A 21,831-nucleotide genomic window follows, 5' to 3' on the forward strand; every position below is an offset into this window, starting at 1 on the left:
TCTCTCATCTTACCTTCTCTCCCCTACGTTATACATGCCAAAGATGCTGAGGTGGGCTGGTCATTGTTGAGCTTAACGAACATCTTGGTTTTTGTAGGGGTTAAGAGCGATTTTCGATATCATCATATATCTTAGCCCCAAAATTTCTATAAGCTTAGAATTCTATACATAAAAAATTTAATAAAACATAGAAAAGAAAAATAACATTGCATGTAGTTTATGGAATTTAGCCTCTAAATTTTGGAGACCATTACGTTCAACAAAAGTTATGCCAAAAGTCAATGATGCCCATGTGCTGAACGAAGAATTGTTGGGGTTAGAGCAGTTGGTGGGGGCATCACAACTGGACTCCTTATGATTGTTTAAATGTCATAAAAGATGTGAGTATGTCTTATTCGTTACAAATTGATTTTAATGTAAAGTGACATAGCTCAAAATCTGATAAGTTGTGTTAGAGTCAAAGACCATGAGTTCAAGTCATTGGAGTGTCATTGTGAAAAGGGGGGGGCGGGCGGGGGGGGGAGTGGTTGTTGGGGGCTACAATTCAACTCCTTATGACCGCTCTAAAAATAGACTTGTAGGGCACAATGTTGAATGTTATAAAAATCTTGAGTGTGTCTCCTCGGTTTTGAGGGAGGAGTGGCATAGCTCACTGCTTAAGAGCAACTCATCTATTAGTGGTGGAAGGAGCGGTAGGGTGTCATGACCCCTTCACTACAATCATTCGCTCCTACTGTTCTTAGATTAAAAAAGCATTGAAAGGATTTATTATTGTTTGCTTCCCTTGCATGTTTATAAAAGGGCAATGATTTTGTCACATTTATGTTTTCATATTCATTTTCATGTTTTTGATGTCAGGCATCAATTGTGAATATTGTGTAATATTATGATTTTTTGGTTTTTGATTATCATGATAATCTCCATAAGAGTAGAAGAAATTTTAATAAAAAATTTGAAACATAGAAAGTTAAGTTGTATGGCATAAAATTTAGAAAGGTATAACACACTATAACAAAAGTTAAAAGAATATAAAGAATCTTAGAAAAGAACAAACAAGCACAAAATATACAAATAAAGAACAACTAAGAAAGAAAGAGTAAATGAAAAGATAAAATTTTCAAATTCAAAGAGATAGAAAATACATGGAGAAATTGTTGCATTTATAGACAAAAAGACTAAATAGATATAAATGGGCGATGCTTATAGGGAATTAGGAAAGAGAAAAGGGGGAGGGAAAACCAAGAAGAGAAAACTGTTGAGTGTTATTGAATACCTCTTTGCTTAGAATATTTATTTAGTTAAGTGAGTCTACTTCTTTTGAAGGTGGCTAAACTTGTATCTTTGACAAATTCCAAAGTACGAATTATACATTATACCACATTAAAAAATAGTTATATATATTCTCTGAAGTACAAGGATCTGCAAGTAGTTATATATATAAAGCTTAAGACCAAAATGCCACTAATGTGAATATTAAGTGGTATTTTGATGTTAGAAAAAAAATAAAAGTAAACTATACATTATACTATATTTATTTGTTAGCTTTTATTAAAAATATTAAACTGTGTTGTAATTTTTCATGGTCAAAACCTTTTACTTATAATTTTAATATAATGTGTTTTAGTAATTGGATAAATTCAAGTACAACTTGTATTGGCTTTTTTAAATCATGAAAATAATTAAACTATAACATTTTAAAACCATATAGTAACTATTTGTGTGTCAAACTTTAGAGTACTACTTGAAAAATATCAATTACTTTATAGTAATTATTTTTTGTCGCTAAATGTTATAATTTTTTTTTTTCATTATTAGCATGCATTTAGATACTACTGTTCACATAAAAAATCATTTCTGAATTACTGTTCACATAAAAAAATACTGTAGATAAGCCTTAATGCATTTTTTCATAAACAATGCAAAAGGCGTTGGTAAAAAAAAAAGAAAAAGAAGAAGAAGAAGAAAGGATGGCAGACGTAGACATGTGAGCCAAAAACACAATCCAAACAAAGCTTTAGTGATGAAATTCATATTTCGTCGCTAAATCTGTATTTTTAGCGACAAAAAATATTTCCTCATTACGTTTCGTTGCTAAAAATACATTTTGTTGGAGTGAAACAACATATTTCTCAAAAAAGGATGAAATGAAATTAATATCAATTTATAGAGTTTTTTTTTAGAGAGTTTTAACATATGGTGTCTGATCCTAAATAGTTTTGAAACTCGGACCGGATTAACCGGAACCAGCCATCAATCCGGGTTTTTAAACATAAAAAACTAGAACTCTTTGTTTTGTAGCAAACCGTTCAAACCTTGGTCAAACCGTCCAGTTTGTGGAACTGGGCAAGGGTTTTCCAGTTTTCTTCCACACATGATTTTGATAAAAATCTCCGGCTTTCATCTCGTTTGTCAACTACAACACTGGATTTCATTGTTTAATGAGAGACCAAGAGAGGGGAGGGAGAGAGAAAAAGGCGAGAGTAATAGTGATTAGAGAGAATGAAGTAATATAGTAATAGAAAATGGAGAGCAAACTTATGATGGCATTAGATTTTCTGGAATAGAAGTTGAATACTGAATCATGCATTTTTGAAGAGATGTTTTGTAGGCATTCTTGGAGCTAACCAAAAGGAAGAAAGAGAAGAAAAAGGAACAAAGTATCAAACTATTAGGAAGGCTAGAAGAGAGAAGATAGAAAGCTAAAGATATCATTTTGAATTGACGGTGAGGATGAAGTTTTGAATGTGACAATATTAGGATTTGTTAATTGATAAGACTAGAGAGAACAGTTTATAAAAAATAAAAAAAATAAAAACTAGAGAGAATAAGGCAAGATAGGGGAACACGTGAATGAGAAGAAGAAGGAAAGATGATATTTTTTGTAATAAATTACAAAAAATATCATCTTTCCTTTAATTAAAATATATTTTAACCTCTTTATATATATTATTTTAATTAAAGTTGTTAAATTTTGTATATGTATTTTCTCATTTTTATACTAATAAATTATTAAAATAATTATGACGTCATCACAGTTTAACTTCGGTTCGATCTCGGTTCAACCTTAAAAACCTTGAACCTCTCCTTTTTACGGCTCACCGAATGGTTCGGGTCTAAAAACCAGTCCTAATGATAACTCTTTATTATCAGACTAAGATATCAATCGGTTTTTAGTGTAACGGGAATCGAACTCTAGATCTCTTATTCAACCATCAGAAACATTACCAATTGAGCTAATTGGAACCTATATTTATAGAGTTTCTTTATATAATTATTTCCAATTTTTATTAGTTATACACATTTTTATGAAAAGTAATAGGTCACTATATAAAGAATTTAAACCCATAACACTTTCAAAAAGTAACAATATTTTTTGTACTTCTTCTTGAATAAAAAAATTTGCGTCTTTATTTATCCTTTTGTTTTCTAGTCTTATTTTTCTTTTATAACTTTTGATCCTTATACAATATGGATATCATAGAAAATATATATCTTTCAATGAAACTTAACCCATAACAGACTTCTAACCAAAAAAAGAAAAAAAAGAAAACTTAAGGATAATGTATGAAACAAAAAGCAAAAGATGAAAATTGAAAAGCATACTGTGGTTGCACGATTTTCCTGGCCCAACTTCTGTTGATCAGGCCTTGGCCCAAAGCACAACCCACAATAAATACTTGTAGAGAATGGGTTAAAGAGCTTGGCCTCAGTGAAACTAACAAATCTGATGCATGTAGTGTACTGTTTGCAGAAAGAAATAAGAACGTAAAGAAGGATTCTTCAAGTCTGGTTTTATTTCTTTTGTTCCTCTTCAAATTCTGCCGTCCCTCCTTTGAGGGACTTCATTACATTATATATTTCTCTCCTTTTCATCCCAGCCTTACACCTGTTAGTCATCCAAGCATCCACTTGAGCACCTGTCCCATCAGACGCCCTCATCAGACCTTTTGTGAGTTGCAGAGGCCAAGGCGGTACTGTTCAGGGGTCTTTTCCTTATTAATGCGGCCAAGAGGGTGGTTGGGGCGCAATTAATGTGGTGGTAGCCTTCCGTGAGATATTTTGAATTTAATTTGTTTTTTATGTTGGGGAAGGTGAGCTGAAATGGCTGAGCAGAGTTTCTCGTCTGGGCTTCGTGATGTCCGAGGAGGAGTTACTCCTCGGACAGGTTTCCTTGACGCTATCGGGGTTGAACAGCGCTTCATATGAGGCTTTTCGTTGGACAGGACGCTCCTCGGACGGGCCTGAGCTTGGAATAGCCCATCATTTTTGGGCCGGGCCCCACACATACAATGTGGGGTTGGAGTTTTGGTGGGGTAGGAGGACAATTGTCCCCCTCAATCTCTGGCTCCGCAATTTGACTCTCATTAAAAAAAAGAAAAAAAAAAAAAGAAAAAAAGAAAGGATTATACAAAAGATCTTATAAATTTTTACTAAAGTTTAAACCTCATGTTATTAAATAAAAGATATAAGGTTTGAACTCCGTCTTTATTAAAAACTAATTGGTGCTTTAGCTTAATAATAATAATAAACAATTATCATAGCTCGGGCGCTGTAAATTGAAATAGAAATACTATGATATCTATAATTTTTCTTTATTTTTTGCAAGTGATATCTATAAAAATTAAAATAGGTACTAAAAGTTTTACTACACTTAGCTTACAAAGTTAAAAAAAAAAAAAAAAAAAAAAAAAAAAAAAACAAACAAACTGATGTGTTATCAATCATAAAAAAGACATATCGGTTTAAAGCTTTATGCAGTAAAACCAGTAATATCTTTAACATTTCTTTTGTGATTGGTGACAAATCATGTAATATCCTTAGCATCACTCAAAAAAGAACGTCAGTCTCAACTTCTCGCCTCATTAGGGCACGCTAGGTAAACTGTAATGGTGATTACATAAGAATAAAGATATGTATTACAAGGAATAAAAGATGTTGTAACGTAATACTTATTACTATTAATTTGTTTGGTGACATTAGAATACAACTTAAGATATATTTTAGGAAATATCTTATGCATATGATTATATTTCCTAAAAAAATAATATTTTTAAATTTGAAAGAAAGATTAGTTATTTTTTATGACTTTTTATTTTCATAATTGTTATGTGTATATGGAAAGTTTGTTTATTTTGAAATGTATTAATTTCTCAAATTAATATACCTATTAAGGAATGGTTATTACAATAATTTTAGAGAGTAATAGTTATTTCTCATTTTAAGGAGAGACGGGTTCAAGTTACACACAAGAGTTACACATTTTTTAGATCATTGATTATTATTAGATCTAAGGATAAAAAAAACACTCATAATAATCTCATTATTACTTCCTAGAAATTAGTTGTTTAGGCATTAATTTTTCTTATTAAAGAAAGAAAAAAAAAAAACTATAGCATTAACTCTCCACTGTCCTCCACGTCATCATCTTCTTACTCTCATCCTCTCCCACGTCTTTCTCCTTACGTTGTGCACTTTTAGGCCATCACCATTATTACTCCCTTTGAGACTATACCCAGTCAGTCGGTCAAAAGAGCATTTTAGTGAATAAACCAACAAAATCAGAGCCTTTTTTTCCAGCATCTGTCCCTGTTTCCCTTTCAACCGTTCGTGTTCAAACATCATTCTAAAGGATGTCAAGGTGCACTTTCGTAATTATCTCCCAATCCCAAGCCCATTTCCACAGCTTTAACCCTCATTCTATTAAGCACTCATACCTCCCACTCTCTCTCACCCTAGTCTCCTTCAATAGTTCAAAACTTGTCCTCCTACTTTCTTCTCTTTCAATCCACGTTTCTTAGCTACAAATCTTCAGTCTTTGATCTTATAGATCATACCAATTATGAGATTTTAGGTACGTAATGGGATATTTTACCTAAGCCTCTTAATTTCTTTATGTTGCATAAATATTCTCTCTAAAAGTGTTTACATCATGCATATTCTCTTGGTTCACTTTTCTTGAATAGTGTAATATGTAAAACTTTTTGAGGATGAAGATAATGGATAATATTCTTGTATTAATGCGTGTAACATGTAAATTTATTATTATGCTCTTTGTTGCTTTGTACAGATTCTAGAGTGCTTGGTTGATTCTAATCTCATGCAAATTAAATGAGGTAAGTTCTTCATTTTCCAGATTATAAAGAAAAAAGGTTTTTTGATTTTTGTTGGGAAGAAAAGACGAGTGAGTAATATATTACTCCCTAGAAATCACCATTCTAAAAGTACGTAGTGTAATAATGACAGTACAAAAGTTACATATTTTTTGAACCATTAATTATTATTAGATCTAAGGATTAAAAAACACTCATAATACTGTTATTTAGGGGTGTACAGCCAACCCGTCAAAACCGACCCAACCCAATCCAGCCCTCTGGGTTGGGTTAGTTTTTAGGGCTTGGTGGGTTGGGTTGGGTTACAAATTTTTTTTGGATAGCGGGTCGGGTTGGATTTGGGTCATAAAATTCCAAATTTGCCAAACCCGACCCGACCCAACCCACCCATATATTTAGTATATATTTAAAATATATTATATAATTAATAATTAAAAAAAAAACCAATTCTTCCTATTCTATATAAAAGCCAATTAGTTCAAATAAATCCTAGTAAATTACAATTGTTATTTAATCATTAGTGTTTGCCTTTAAGGAGTTACATTGATACTAATCCTTGGTTTTTTTTTAATATATTTATATTTATATTTTTTATGCTCAATTTAATAATAATAGTTATAAAAAAAATTGTCAAACCCATGGGTTCAACCCAATCCATGTGGGTTGAGTTGGGTTGGACTTATGTGATGGGTTAGGTTTGGTTGGGTTGAATTTTTTTTAACCCACCATGGTGAGTTGAGTCAAAAAATCCCCTTAACCTGTCCCAACCCGACCCATGCACACTCCTAGTCATTATTACTTTCTAGAAATGAGTGATTTAGGCATTAGCTATTCTTATTAAAGGAAAAAAAAAAAAAAAAAAAACTATAATCCTCCATGTCATCATCTTCTTCCTCTCATCCTCTCTCACATCTTTCTTCTTGCACTAGGTACTTTTAGGCCATCACCATTGATTTCTAGGGAGTAATATATTACTCACTCGGTCTTTTCTTCCCAACAAAAATCAAAGAACCTTTTTTCTTTATAATCTGGAAAATAAAGAACTTACCACATTTGCATGAGATTAGAATCAACCAAGCACCAGGGGCGGCACTACATTATTCTCAGGGGTTCAAATGAACCCCTGACTTCAAAAAAAAAATATATATATATATATATATATATATGAGAATAAAGAACTTACCACATTTGCATGAGATTAGAATCAATCAAGCACCAGGGGTGACACTACATTATTCTCAGGGGTTCAAATGAACCTCCTGACTTCAAAAAAAAAATATATATATATATATATATATAATATATATTTTTTGGTTAGTTTAATACTATAATTTTTTCTTAAAAATATTTTTACATACCCTGACTTAAATTTTACACACCTTTATTATAAGTATTTCCAACTCTAAGAATAAAGAGTAAGTGTCTGTGAATTGTAAGTGTCACTATTTTTTATAAATTTATATTATATGTGTGAGTGTATCTAATATTGATTGTATGCATTACTTTTTGTTATAATGTTATTTGTGTGAATTATGATGTGTGTGGATGTTTGTGTGTACAATATAAATATAATATAATTTTATATAATTTAATAATTAGGAAATAGAGATGGTTTGTTACATGTGTGTATATTGTTATCATGTTATAATAACTTTTTGTTATAAAGTTGGTAAAATTTAAGAAAAAAAATTGTAAAGTTAGTGATTGTCCAAACATGTGATTGGTTAAGTAGACACTAGTGTATAATTTTATGTAAGAATGAGTGTCGTTGTGTGCATCAATAATTAATACAAAACCAATGAGTTTAGTTTAGTCATTTAGTTTAAAATATTTTTATAAAAACAATAACAAGTAGATAATAAAAATTGCATAAAAATAAAAATGTTAGATAAACTTAAAAAAATAAAATTATTGTAGGCTAATACCTACCCACATTGGCAATAATACTCATAATTCAAAATTTGAATACTCGTAGAAGGAAATTGTATAACTTCATGCATTATTATTATTATTTTTTGTCGGTAACTCGATATATTCAAATTTTTTTTTTATTAAAATTTTTTAATGAACCTCCTAAACAAAATTCCTAGAGCCGCCACTACGGCAAGCACTCTAGAATCTATACAAAGCAACAAAGAGCATAATAATAAGTTTACATGTTACACGCATTAATACAAGAATATTATCCATTATCTTCATCCTCAAAAAGTTTTACATATTACACTATTCATGAAAAGTGAGCCAAGAGAACATGCATGATGTAAACTCTTTTAGAGAGAATATTTATGCAACATAAAGAAATTAAGAGGTTTAGGTAAAATATCCCATTACGTACCTAAAATCTCATAATTGGTATGATCTATAAGATCAAAGACTGAAGATTTGTAACTAAGAAACGTGGATTGAAAGAGAAGAAATTAGGAGGACAAGTTTTGAACTATTGAAGGAGACTAGGGTGAGAGAGAGTGGGAGGTATGAGTGCTTAAATAGAATGAGGGTTAGATCCTCAAAAAAAAAAAAAAAAAAAAAAAAAAAAAGAGTAATAAAGCTTTGGAAATGGGCTTGGGATTAGGGGATAATTACGAAAGTGCACCTTGACTTCCTTTAGAATGATGTTTGAACATGAACGGTTGAAAGAGAAACAGGGACAAATGCTGGAAAAAAAGGCTCTGGTTTTGTCAGTTTATTCACTAAAATGCTCTTTTGACTGACAGATTGGGTATAGTCTCAAAGGGAGTAATAATGGTGATGGCCGAAAAGTACATTGTGCAAGAAGAAAGATGTGAGAGAGGACGAGAAGAAGAAGATGATGACGTGAGGATAGTGGAAAGTTAATGTTATAGTTTTTTTTTTTTTTTAATAAGAAGAGTTAATGCCTAATTGTAGGATGTAATATAGTCATTACTATGAGTGTTTTTTGACTAATAAATCTAATAATAATTAATGATTCAAAAAATATGTAATTTTTGTGAAGTTATACTAGCTACTAAGTGTAATTTGAACCCATCTCTTTTAAAGAATTGTTATTCATAACAAAATATTTTAGTTAACATACCTTTACTGTTTACCGCTCCTATGGCTATATAAATGGACGAGGCCGGCAGATGGCAACAACTTAAACCATATTAGCCTCTCCCCTTCACTGCACTAAACCTGTAGAGACTTTGGTCATCTTGTTCTGTAACATAACAACATGGCGATATCTTCATATCAATTTACCTTGTCCGAGAATGAGATCTTGAGACAAATTTGTCCAACCCACTTCCACATTAATGAAAAGTTGGATGTTGAATCTCTTTTCATTATGGCCGAGAAAATCCTCAACCGTTCCACTCTGGTGGTTGATAATTTTTTGCAGGTATTAGTATACCTTCTTTTGAGAAAAAAAAAAAAAAAAAATTGGGTCTGTAGGTTTACACTTGCAGTAATTCTCACTTTCCTCCTCTACCAATAGACCATGCATAATAATTTGGTTTTAGAATTTTATAAAATGCTTCGTTTAGACTTTTAGCATATTAGTTATATACTACGACTTTTCTTTTTATTTTTTGTTTTAAAAATGTTAAGACCGTGATATGAGACTCATTAATTGTTATTAAATATATGCTCGATCACTTCTTTTTGTCCACTGGCTTTGTCCTATTAAAATGCCATGAACACTAGCCTTGACACTTAATTACAGCAAAAGCAGGGTACCCAAGCAACCATTGAACACTTGGAGGAGAAGACCCCCAAAGCAAGTTTTAGTCCACCATTGTGTTTACTCAAGAAAATTTCCTTTGAGGTAATTGCAATTTTCTTTTCTTTTCTTTTCTTTTTTTTCAGTTTCCCTCCTTTTTGTATTAAAAGGATAATGATCAATTTCATATATATAATATCAAAATGTTCTAAATATGTTTCTCAAAAAAAAAAAAAAAAAGTTCTAAATATTGCTTCAGATCCCGTTTTGGTTTGTCTATTTGAACAAAACATTTTGATACCGGCCTATTTCAATGTATCGTTTTGGGGTTATTGCTAAAAGTTTCTATATATATGTTACAAAATTTATATACCTAAGTCTACATCATATGATATTATACCATACCTAATTATTAATTCAAAATCAATAATATGCACATTCTTAATATCATCATTGCATAATATGAATATACAACATGTGATATATAATTAAAGAAAAAATATATTAATGAAGAGAAAAAACTATGTCATATATGTGAGTAAAGTAAACAAGAAAAACACATTATTAAAGGAAAATAATAATAAAATGTCATATGTGAGTGAAGTAATATTAAAAAGAAAGTTGAAGAAAAAAATAATGATTCATTTACATACCAACCAAAATCACCATACTAAGTAGAATTGGCCGAAATGAGTAGAATGAAATAGGATGGTTGGGATTTAGAACACGATGAAATAGATGAATAATTTGTACTTGTTAATTATTTGAAATAAAAAATCCCAACTATTTCGGGCGGAATAAAATGGAATTCATAACCAGTATATATGGAACCATTTGGTCAATGACATAGTCTTTTTATTTATTTACTCACATCAAAGTTTTTTTTTTTTTTTTTTTAAATGTCAGATGCAATGCAAGGAACCAGGTTATCCAATTGCTCATGAACAACACTGTCAATACTTAATAATTTGTTATCACGCTATTCCTGGGATGCAAAGGCAGTGCTGACCCTGGTGGCTTTTGCTTTGGACTATGGAGAATTCTGTCTGCTTGTGAAAATTCAGTCATCGGAGGAACTCGCCAAATCAGTAGGAACACTCAAGCGAGTACCTGTTCTCTTAAAAGGCGTAACAATGCAGAAGAACCAGCAATTATTGATCTTAACAAAGTGGTTAAAACTACAATGAAAGTGATTAAATGCATCTTTGAGTTGGAGAAACTGTCCAATTTTGATTTTGACACAAAGGATGGATCCGAATTGGCAACAGTGCTGGGCCGTATCAAATTGGATGTTTATTGGGCTATTACAACCATTGTAGCAAGCACAACTCAGCTATCATCCAGCCTTATTTTCGATGAGTAAGTTCAAGTTCTAGTTCAAGCCCATGTATATTATATGGCATCCTCAAATCCTTACTTAGTAGTCTTAAAGAAAGTTTATCTCACATCTTGATAAAGTCAGTAGTTATTTTGTGATTTAAAACTCAAAACATTATTTTGCAAGGTTTGTATAGAAAAATTTATTGTTAATGTAATATACTTCTACTATTGATGTAGAAAAAATTACCGAATTTTTCACTCGATATTTTAAAAATATTAGGACCACAACTAAAATCACAACTTGCCCATGTGACCAATTGTGAGTGGTGGAGTCCATAACTCCACCACTCACAACTCACTTCACGAATAAGTTATGACAAAGTTGTGGCTATAGTAAACATTTGATAAAAGAAAATACTAAAGTTACAAATTATTTTACAAACTTTTTTACAAATAGCTAAATAAGTTATTATTTGTAAGTCAAATAGTGATGTTAGTGGTGGACTCAAATAAAAATCAGTAAAAATTTGCTACGTCTATAGTTTTTGTAAAAATATTGTAAAAATGCTGTAAAATACATGATTGGTCCCAACCATATCACAAAAACACAAGCCAATTAAGGATGATATAGTCATATAGATACATGGTATATACTATATACCATCTTACAACTGTTAAAAAACCATGGTTCTGTTAATTTCCAGGGACAAGAAACAGGAACTAAACCCCTTTGCGGATAAACTGAACGTCATCCTCACCGAACTCGAGAAGCAGATAGTATTTTGCAAAGAACAAATAGGTTAGTACTTAGCGGTGGTTTCATTTATAATGATGCAAACTTCCTTGCTTGTGAGTTGTGATGCACTGCACATTAAATTAATTCATTGCCTTAAAAGATGGACTAGTACTATAATGATGAAAGATCTTGGTTTAATGCAGCGGAGACACAGGATTACGGGAAGCTCGTAAAACTTTTTCAAACCTCTATGGAAATCACGGAGGTACTTCATGAACTGATCGATCCAACAAACAGGATGCAGCCATTGATTGATGGTTCTACTAAAACACAGGTATGCTTTTCTAGTACATGCATATTTTGTTCTTGTATAAGAGGATGAGATCACTCAATAATAGTTTGATTGCCGTAATATATATATTTCTGCTCTAGAAGTGCGAGTGTTGTTGGGAAAAAAAAAATTTATATTGATCTATCAATTCTATTTTAAATAATGTGACACTATATACATTATTAAATATTAGAAATAAAATATTAATCATTGCTTTCTCACTAGTTGTAAGCAAAATATATATATATATATATATATATATATATAATAACAGGATTCTTCATTTGATTTTCAACATTTTGCGTCTATAATACCCTTATCTTTTAGTTAAAAATTTTTAAATAAAAAACACAAACTAGTTAAAAGAGTAATTTACTATTTTTAAATTTTAGAAATTTTCCTTTATCTTATTCATTCAACTTAAAACTTAAGACACTATCTCTATCTCATTTTTAAATATTATTCCACGTTGGCATGTTACCTTACCTCTTTCTTAAAAAAAAAAAATACAAATGGTTATTTATATATGGCTTTTAAACATTATAATATTGAACCAAAAAAAAAAAAGTATTATATATATATATATTGTAGGGACACGATTCTCAAACGGCCCAATGATGACGTTGGGCTCGCGCGTGAAGGATCCCTCACAATAAAATTTGTAGAGAGTGGGCTTGAAAGGCTAGCGTTTGGTCACAGGGCGTTGGTCCAAACCGGATTTTAGGGAACTCAGATAAGAAAAAGTTTCAGCCTGGATATCCAAGCCCCGCAGCTTTGTAACTTGAGGGATTGGGCTCCTCGGATCAGGTCCGAGGAGCACTAATGTTTTTCTCCGGTTACCCGGCGGTGGGTTTTTCGTGGTGGTGTACATATATTATCCGGGCATTCTCATCCCTGGAGTTTTTCCCAGGAAGTGAGATGGGGATCCTCTTTCTAATTAGTTTACCTTTTCTTTTATACTAGCCTACGTTTGCTGTCCCTCGTCCACGTGTAGGGTCAACTTTTCCAGGACTGATATTTGTCCTGTCAATCTAATCCCAGAATTGTTGGGGATGGTTAATAAAGTCTAAAAATCAGGTTCTGTTAGGTGCAGAGTCTTATCAGTGAAGGGTATTAAGGACAACTTCCCTGAGATATTTTCTGATCTTTAGAGTTTTCCCGTATGCCACTTTCATCAATGAGACTTTGGGTCTGCCGAGGACCAAGCTGTCCTCGGCTGTATCCCCGTGCCATTTTGAGCTTCTTATCTTTGAGCTTGGGCCATGGCCTTCTTCGGCTTGGGCCTGTGGACTCCCCATAAGCAAGCGGGCCGGGCCCATAAATTATTGGGCCCCACAATAGCCCCTCAAAACCCTGCTGTTCAACATCTTGGTTGGAAATGTGGGTTTTGGTAATACCGAGCCTTTATTGTGGCTCATTTAATTCAGCCCTCGATCGACGTTGGCGACTCTTCACCTCCCCAGGGAATGCACCGGTCTACGAGATGTTCCCCTTAATTTGCGCACGATGCCCTTATGCCGTTTGGTTATCTGGAGCGCGTCTTTAATATCTTCCCTTTACGAGACCTCCCAGATCTAACGGTTACTGATAGCGTGGGGAAGCGAAACGGCGCATTCTTAATTGTAGATTTCCCTGGGGATCCGAACGTGTTATGTACCCTTGTCTTCTTCCCCTATATATAAGGAGAGAAGACAAAAGCTGATTTCATCATACTTGAATCCCTCATATTCCTTCCAGAGTTCACTTCTTCCCTCCGGTTATACCTTATCCGATAATACGTTCAGCACAGTTGTCAGCCATGAATAAACCATTCTATTCCCAAAAACACCATGTCTTAATAAAGCTTGAGATGGCTCGGTCAGGGCAAGGATGGCGGAGACTCAAGATTTGTCTCCCCTTCCTTTTAGCCAAAATCCAAAGCAGGGACTCGTCACATCTCAATTTCGGTGTGACTGAGTCAAAGCCATCCATTATCACCACCACCCGCTCTCTCATGAGCATATCTAACATGTCGTCAGTGTGTTAGGAGTCAGGACTGGGGCAGGGACTAAGCGTCCCCGCTTCTTCCTCTCTTCTTTCACTGGCGCCTCTTTTTGCCTCTCTTTCCTCCTTCTCACCTTTTCCCTCTTCTTCTCCTCCTTCCTACTCATGTCCTCCATCTTCTTTATTCATCTCCTCCATCTTCCTCATTCATCTCCTCCATCCTTTTCTTCCTTTGCGCTCCTTGATGACAAGAGCTTGCTGAAGTGCTTCCATGTGTTCCAATTCTTCTTCCTTCTCCTTCATTTTTTTCTAAAGAAGGTTCTTCTCCTGATATGAGCAGTACTGAGGCAGAGATTGGAGAGACTTTGAAGGCGAGTTTAAAAAACACTTGACTGTTTACTGATCTGTATTGCAGATGCTATTGTTGCTTTAGCAATTCATTTTTTGTATAGGCTTGTTTAAGCCTTTCTTTGTGCGTTGTAATAATTTTTCATATTAATAAAAGTTATTGTTATTTTACTTCGCATGTTCTGTTTATATGTTTTAATAAATTTGCAAACACTGCTCGGCACAATAGTATAACATTTGAATCAATGACAACTAAGGCCAAAATACTTGCTAATAAAAAGATGCCACCATAACTTTAACAGAATTACTTGACATAGCAATGCCGACCAGGGAGGGACGACACTTACCTCAAAATTAGCCAAGATGAGGACTGAGTATTCGATACGGTGTAAGAAGTAACTATCCGAGGACATGTCATCCGCAAAACGAACAGTTTCCTTAGGCTATTGAATAGGGGGTCATTTTGCCATCTTAACATACTGGCCTTAACATTTTACAGTATTTGAGCCGAGGATTTTCCCGTCCGAGTAGTTGGTTTCCTCATAGGCTTGAGTCCGAGGACCATGCAATGCCTTGGTTCTGTCCAAAGCTTTTTAAGTTCAATTTCTCCCTTTCTTCAGGTATATCACGAGGCGCCGAGGAGGAGGTTGCCCTCGGCAGCGGCTATTCCTCGGCGTGGGCCATAGTCCCTGGGCCCTTATGCAGAACTGGCCGGGGCCGCGAATTCACTAGGCCCACGAATTAAGAGGTATTTATGCAGTCTTTGGCCACGCGGTACTTTTTGATGTCCCAGTGTTCGAGGTGCGCCTTTACGAGGCTCCTTTAATCTTGTGGTTGCAGTTGACGTTGGAAGTTGGGCCAGAGCCATTTTGTCTGTAGCGCTCCTTGGGACGCTGCGTGAGGTGACTGCCACCACCTTGTCTTTTCAAATAAATAGGAGGGAGAGAGAGTTGCTTTATATACACACAGCTCCTTCAGTTTCCTCCCAAATCACAACTCCTATATTCAGTGCTGTCCTCCCTTAACATAACATGTTTGAGGCGAAGGTTGGGAAGAAAAAGCTCTCTCCGCCACAGAAGCGCCGTGTCCTCATGAGACTCAAAATAGTAAGGTATGGGCACAGGAAGCATAAGTTCAGGGGAATACTCCATTTCGACATAGGGGAAAGGGTGTCTCTCCCTCTTTTAGTCAAAATCCGAAGCAGGTTCTGTTCATGCCAGAATTTTGGCGTGTCAGAAGAAAGATTCTCCGCCATCAGCGCCTTTGCCTTGTGGCAGGCAAATATTTAGAGAAAGCTCCTCAACTTCCAGCTCCTTGCACCTTTCCTTCAGCGGTGTCAGGCTCAAGTTGGATTTCTTTTGTTGCTTGAGTTATGGGCATGTAAAAGCATTGAGGAGGAACAAGGTCTTGGAGCAGTGACCAACCTCTCCTCTGATCCACTTCCTCGGCTTTATTTTATATATTTTTTCTTGTTTCTTCCTTTTGATTATGTAGTGAGCTCTGACATAAGCTGATTCCAGCTTTTCATTGTACGCTGTACTATTTCTTTGTTTTAGTAAAAATAAAAATTTATTTACATGTTTTGAGTACTGATCTTTTGGCAACACTACTTTGTGAATGGGTGTGTTCCATGTGTGTGTGTCTTCGAGAATATTTAGAGCAAGATACCTTGAAACATAATCTAACTAACTCTAATCTAACAATACTACCAGGCATTATACCGATAATTCATAGTAAGTCAAACTTAGGAAACTAACCGGGGTAACAGTTGAATATTCTGTGATAAGCACGTGAATACCGTCCAAGGCTAAATCTCTAAATAATCCATCCGAGCAGTCGACTGGGAAGTAGGGAACTCCGATTGTGCTTTTGTGTACTTGGTTTCCCCATAGGCTTGAGTCCGAGGACCATGCAAGACCTTGGTTCTGTCCAAAACTTATGATTTTTCTTTTGTGTACTTGGTTTCCCCATAGGCTTGAGTCCGAGGACCATGCAAGGCCTTGGTTCTGTCCAAAACTTATGATTTTTCTTTTGTGTACTTGGTTTTCCCATAGGCTTGAGTCCGAGGATCATGTAAGGCCTTGGTTCTGTCCAAAACTTATGATTTTTCTTTTGTGTACTTGGTTTCCCCATAGGCTTGAGTCTGAGGACCATGCAAGGCCTTGGTTCTGTCCAAAACTTATGATTTATCTTTTGTGTACTTGGTTTCCCCATAGGCTTGAGTCCGAGGACCATGCAAGGCCTTGGTTCTGTCCAAAACTTATGATTTTTCTTTTGTGTACTTGGTTTTCCCCATAGGCTTGAGTCCGAGGACCATGCAAGGCCTTGGTTCTGTCTAAAACTTATGATTTTTCTTTTGTGTACTTGGTTTCCCCATAGGCTTGAGTCCGAGGACCATGCAAGGCCTTGGTTCTGTCCAAAACTTATGATTTTTCTTTTGTGTACTTGGTTTCCCCATAGGCTTGAGTCCGAGGACCATGCAAGGCCTTGGTTCTGTCCAAAACTTATGATTTTTCTTTTGTGTACTTGGTTTCCCCATAGGCTTGAGTCCGAGGATCATGCAAGGCCTTGGTTCTGTCCAAAACTTATGATTTTTCTTCTGTGTACTTGGTTTCCCCATAGGCTTGAGTCTGAGGACCATGTAAGGCCTTAGTTCTGTCCAAAACTTATGATTTTTCTTTTGTGTACTTGGTTTCCCCATAGGCTTGAGTCCGAAGACCATGCAAGGCCTTGGTTCTGTCCAAAACTTTTTGGGTACTTTTTTTTTTTTTTTTTTTTTTTTTTTTTTTTTTTTTTTTTTTTTTTTTTTTTTTTCAGGTCAGCCCCTTGGCCATGACTGGGAGAGCTGACTTGAGGTCAGAAGCCCCTAGAGCTGCCCGTGCCGTTGGCACTACAGGATGTAAGCCCTGGCACCAGTTTATATCGGAGCGACAACTGCAGGTCACTAGAGATGGGAAAAACTCGCGAATCTCTGCTTGCTAGAGAGTTGACTCATGCGCCACCCGTGCCAACGCGCAAGCCTTCCCACAGACGACGCCAATTGTAGGGACACGATTCTCAAACGGCCCAACGATGACGTTGGGCTCGCGCGTGAAGGATCCCTCACAATAAAATTTGTAGAGAGTGGGCTTGAAAGGCTAGCGTTTGGTCACAGGGCGTTGGTCCAAACCGGATTTTAGGGAACTCAGATAAGAAAAGGCTTCAGCCTGGATATCCAAGCCCCACAGCTTTGTAACTTGAGGGATTGGACTCCTCGGATCAGGTCCGAGGAGCACTAATGTTTTTCTCCGGTTACCCGGCGGTGGGTTTTTCGTGGTGGTGTACATATATTATCCGGGCATTCTCATCCCTGGAGTTTTTCCTAGGAAGTGAGATGGGGATCCTCTTTCTAATTAGTTTACCTTTCCTTTTATACTAGCCTACGTTTGCTGTCCCTCGTCCACGTGTAGGGTCAACTTTTCAAGGACTGATATTTGTCCCGTCAATCTAATCCCAGAATTGTTGGGGATGGTTAATAAAGCCTAAAAATCAGGTTCTGTTAGGTGCAGAGTCTTATCAGTGAAGGGTATTAAGGACAACTTCCCTGAGATATTTTCTGATCTTTAGAGTTTTCCCGTATGCCACTTTCATCAATGAGACTTTGGGTCTGCCGAGGACCAAGCTGTCCTCGGCTGTATCCCCGTGCCATTTTGAGCTTCTTATCTTTGAGCTTGGGCCATGGCCTTCTTCGGCTTGGACCTGTGGACTCCCCATAAGCAAGCGGGCCGGGCCCATAAATTATTGGGCCCCACATATATATATATTCTTTTTTGTGTATGGATAATTTAGTGGTTGGGAGGTAAAAGATTTGAATCTTAGATATCTCGTTAAAAACATTAAAAAATGTCAATTGAGTTACAACATTTTTGACAAAATATATATTTGAGATTATATTATTTGAGTTATTCAAATAGACTTGTATACTTAATAATAATTCAACCCTATTTAGTACGATATATATGGACTATTTATATTATAAATAATAATTTGATTTCTTATAAACTCATTTACAAATTTACACTATCCAATTTTAAGTTTATATAAGTATATTTAATTTTAATACATGTATACATATAAATAAATATTATTATATATACCCCAATTGAAACCTATACTCACGAACTTCTTTAGAATCACATTATTATATATATTTGACTTTGGTTCGTTGATCATAGTCAAACATATACTTAAATTTGAGCTTCATTCTTTTACTAATTAATTTTTTTTTTACTTGGGTGGAACTCAATCTACTTATGAATAACTCATACCATTTAATTAAAGCCTTAATTTTATAACTTCGCCACAAAATTATGTGAGCTAAGGCGGGTACATGTTTTTTTAAAAGAAATAGTAGACAACTAAGTTCTAGCTGATCAATGTGTGAATTGACACATAAGAATTTTCTTACCGAATCAGTGCTAAGACAAGTTTCTTGACATGCACCCATTAATGTATTGCACAAATTGCAGGTTGAAATTGATGTCCTGAAGGGGAAGAGTGTCTTCTTGTTCATTTCAGACCTAGAAATCTCCAATGATGACATTTCAATGCTTCAGAAAATTTTTGATAAAGCAGGGAAGGAGAAGGAGGAGCAATATAAGATTGTATGGATCCCATTTGTGGAGCAATTGAGGGAGGGCTTGGATAAGGAATTTGAGACAAAGCGGTCTTCAATGCCCTGGTACGTAGCGCGTTACTATTTACCAAAAGCAAGCTGTAGGTTCATCAAGAAGCAGTGGAACTTCAAGGTTAAGCCCTTACTTGTGGTGTTGAACCCTCAAGGAAAAATGGAATGCGAGAATGCCATCCTAATCTTCAGTATCTACGGAGTTGAGGCCTTCCCTTTCACCAGCGCAAAAGTGAAAACTATGGAGACGGATTTCAGTTGGCTTTGGTCACCGATAATTAATGCTAATTCTGAGATTGAAAACTGGGTATAAGTCATTTCACAGATCTAATGCGTGCGCGAACACACACATATAGAAAATGCTAAGCCTACTATAAAAAACTTTCAAACGGACATGATATTGAATATAACAAGATAATAATAAATGACCATTTGAATTATTTTTTATGATTGGTGGTAGCATCAATTTATAAGAGTTTGATAAAATTTATAGTAAATCTAGTATCACTTATAGACATATATATCTCTTGCTCATTCAGATCAAAGAGAAGAAATACATCTTTTTGTATGGAGGCCAGGACAACGAGTGGATCCAAAAATTTCCTGAAAGGGTAAAGGTTCTTGCTGATCAAGACTTGATAAAGCAAAAAGGGATATCTATACAGTGGGTGTCCGTCTCTGAGAACGAAGGAAATAAGGTCGACCTAGAGCGCTTCTGGACCAACATTGAGAGCCTGTTCATTTCCAAGGCTCAAGGGAAAACCCAGATAGACGTGGTGGCTCGAGAAATCCAGAAATTGCTTTCCTACAAGAATGAGAAAGAATGGGCTGTGCTCACCAAAGGGTCTAGCGTGGTATTGGTGAGTAGTGGCAAAGTTATTTTGAAGGTGGTGGAAGAGTTTGAACAATGGAAGATTAAGTTAAACGAGAAGGACTTCGAATTGGCTTTCAAAGATTACCATGACGAGGTTTTTAAGGATGAAAAATACATCTGCCACCACATTAAAATTCCATACAACACTGGGAAAATACCAGAGACCTTGGAATGCTCCCATTGTCATCGCATCATGGACACGTATATCAGTTACAAGTGTTGCCACAACGATGGTGTTGCAGAGGCTGTACATTAAGTTGCTACCTTACTTCAACTTAGTATTGCTACTAAATTAAATAATGTGGTTATATTGGTAACCAAATGAGGTGAGGTGTGCTGTGGCTATTAAATATTTTATGTTTTATTATGATGTGTGATCTAATGCCACTAGAAAAAGGCATGCAGTGTGTTATATTTCCTACTTAAAGAAGCCCCTAGGATAGGGCAGAGTGTATGTTTTATTGGTTGTGTTATTCCTTTCTCTTGGTTTATAAAAGGAAATCTGTGTAATCATATTCATATTGGTATTGATATATGTTTCGTCACTAAGTGTCCGTTTGGAAACCGTTTATTTAGTTGAATTTGAAAACTTTTTCTTGAAAGTGTAGAAAATAAGTTAAAAAATAAACTAAATAATACAATGAGACCTATGAATAGTATCAAAAGTCTAGTGGGACTATGAATAGTAGTAAAAATAAGCTAAAAGTGTAGATAAGTTGAATTTTTCAGCTCATCCCAAACGAATGCTAAGTGTCTATTTGGTTTGTGTTTGCATTAGATGTGTCGGCGTTTTTGACTCTTTTTTTTTTTTTTTTTTTTTTTTATTATTATTAAGGACTAGCACCTCTTGCACTGTTCATGAGACATGAACAGTACAAACAGGCAAATGAACAGTATTTTTTGTGTGAACAGTAATCAGAATTTTTTTTTTTTATTGTTTTCAATTTTCAGCAAAATAAGTGGTATCCAAATTCATACTAAGTGTCCATAGGGGACAAGCTGAAAATTTCAACTTATTTGCAATTTCAGCTTTTTTGGGTACTATTTATGAGTCCCATTACACTTTTTGACTAACTTTTACCTTTATTTACATTATTTTCAGCAAAAAATGTTTTAGTTTCAACTAAATAAATTGTTCCCAAACGGACACTAAGTCTCATCATTTTTCACAATTTTTTGTTACAATTTTAATGTGACAGATTATGATCAATTATTTTTCTTCATTGTTCAAATTTTGTCACATCACAGTTGTGGCAAAAAACAAAAATGTAATAGCTCGTGGTAGTAGATTTTTCTTCCCCTGGTGAATAATTTCTTCCCTTTCGGCAGATGGCAATATAAAAATTCAAAATTAGGGATCGATTAATTGACCTCATTCTCAAAGGGTACTCTTTGACTTGAAGTGAAGCCAAGAAAGCCCAACAGGCTTTTAATTTTACCTCTGATATCCAGGCTATTCCGGCTTCTTTTAGTTCTTAACAAGCCCACTAGATATCCAGGTTAGCAAACTTGGAAAGTTGAACCTTCCGATTAGAACTGTGGGGCCTTACCCGTATGAAAACTCTTTCACCCCTATGAAATCTCTTCCACCTGTTTACATAGGTTGGACTTTATACAATGTGACCATTCTTGTGATGGTGTTTTCTCCTAGACATGGCAAAACGGGCGGGTCGGGTTTGGGTTCGGGTTCGGGTTCGGGTTAGATCAATCGGGTTTGTGGGTCAAATGGGTCGCGGGTCAAAACAGGTCATTTTTAAACGGGTAAATCGGGTCGCGGGTTGAGT

General features: G+C 35.0%; 1 protein-coding gene and 1 pseudogene across 2 annotated transcripts in view; both read left to right on the forward strand.

The window, feature by feature from the left end:
• LOC126717557 (uncharacterized) overlaps window positions 1-21,831 on the forward strand; it is a 185,028-nt gene that overhangs the window by 118,663 nt on the left and 44,534 nt on the right. The gene's annotated exons all lie outside the window — the stretch shown is intronic.
• Window positions 9,247-20,580, forward strand: LOC126717560 (protein SIEVE ELEMENT OCCLUSION B-like; annotated as a pseudogene).

Source organism: Quercus robur, chromosome 3, assembly GCF_932294415.1.
Source record: "Quercus robur chromosome 3, dhQueRobu3.1, whole genome shotgun sequence".
NCBI lineage: Eukaryota > Viridiplantae > Streptophyta > Magnoliopsida > Fagales > Fagaceae > Quercus > Quercus robur.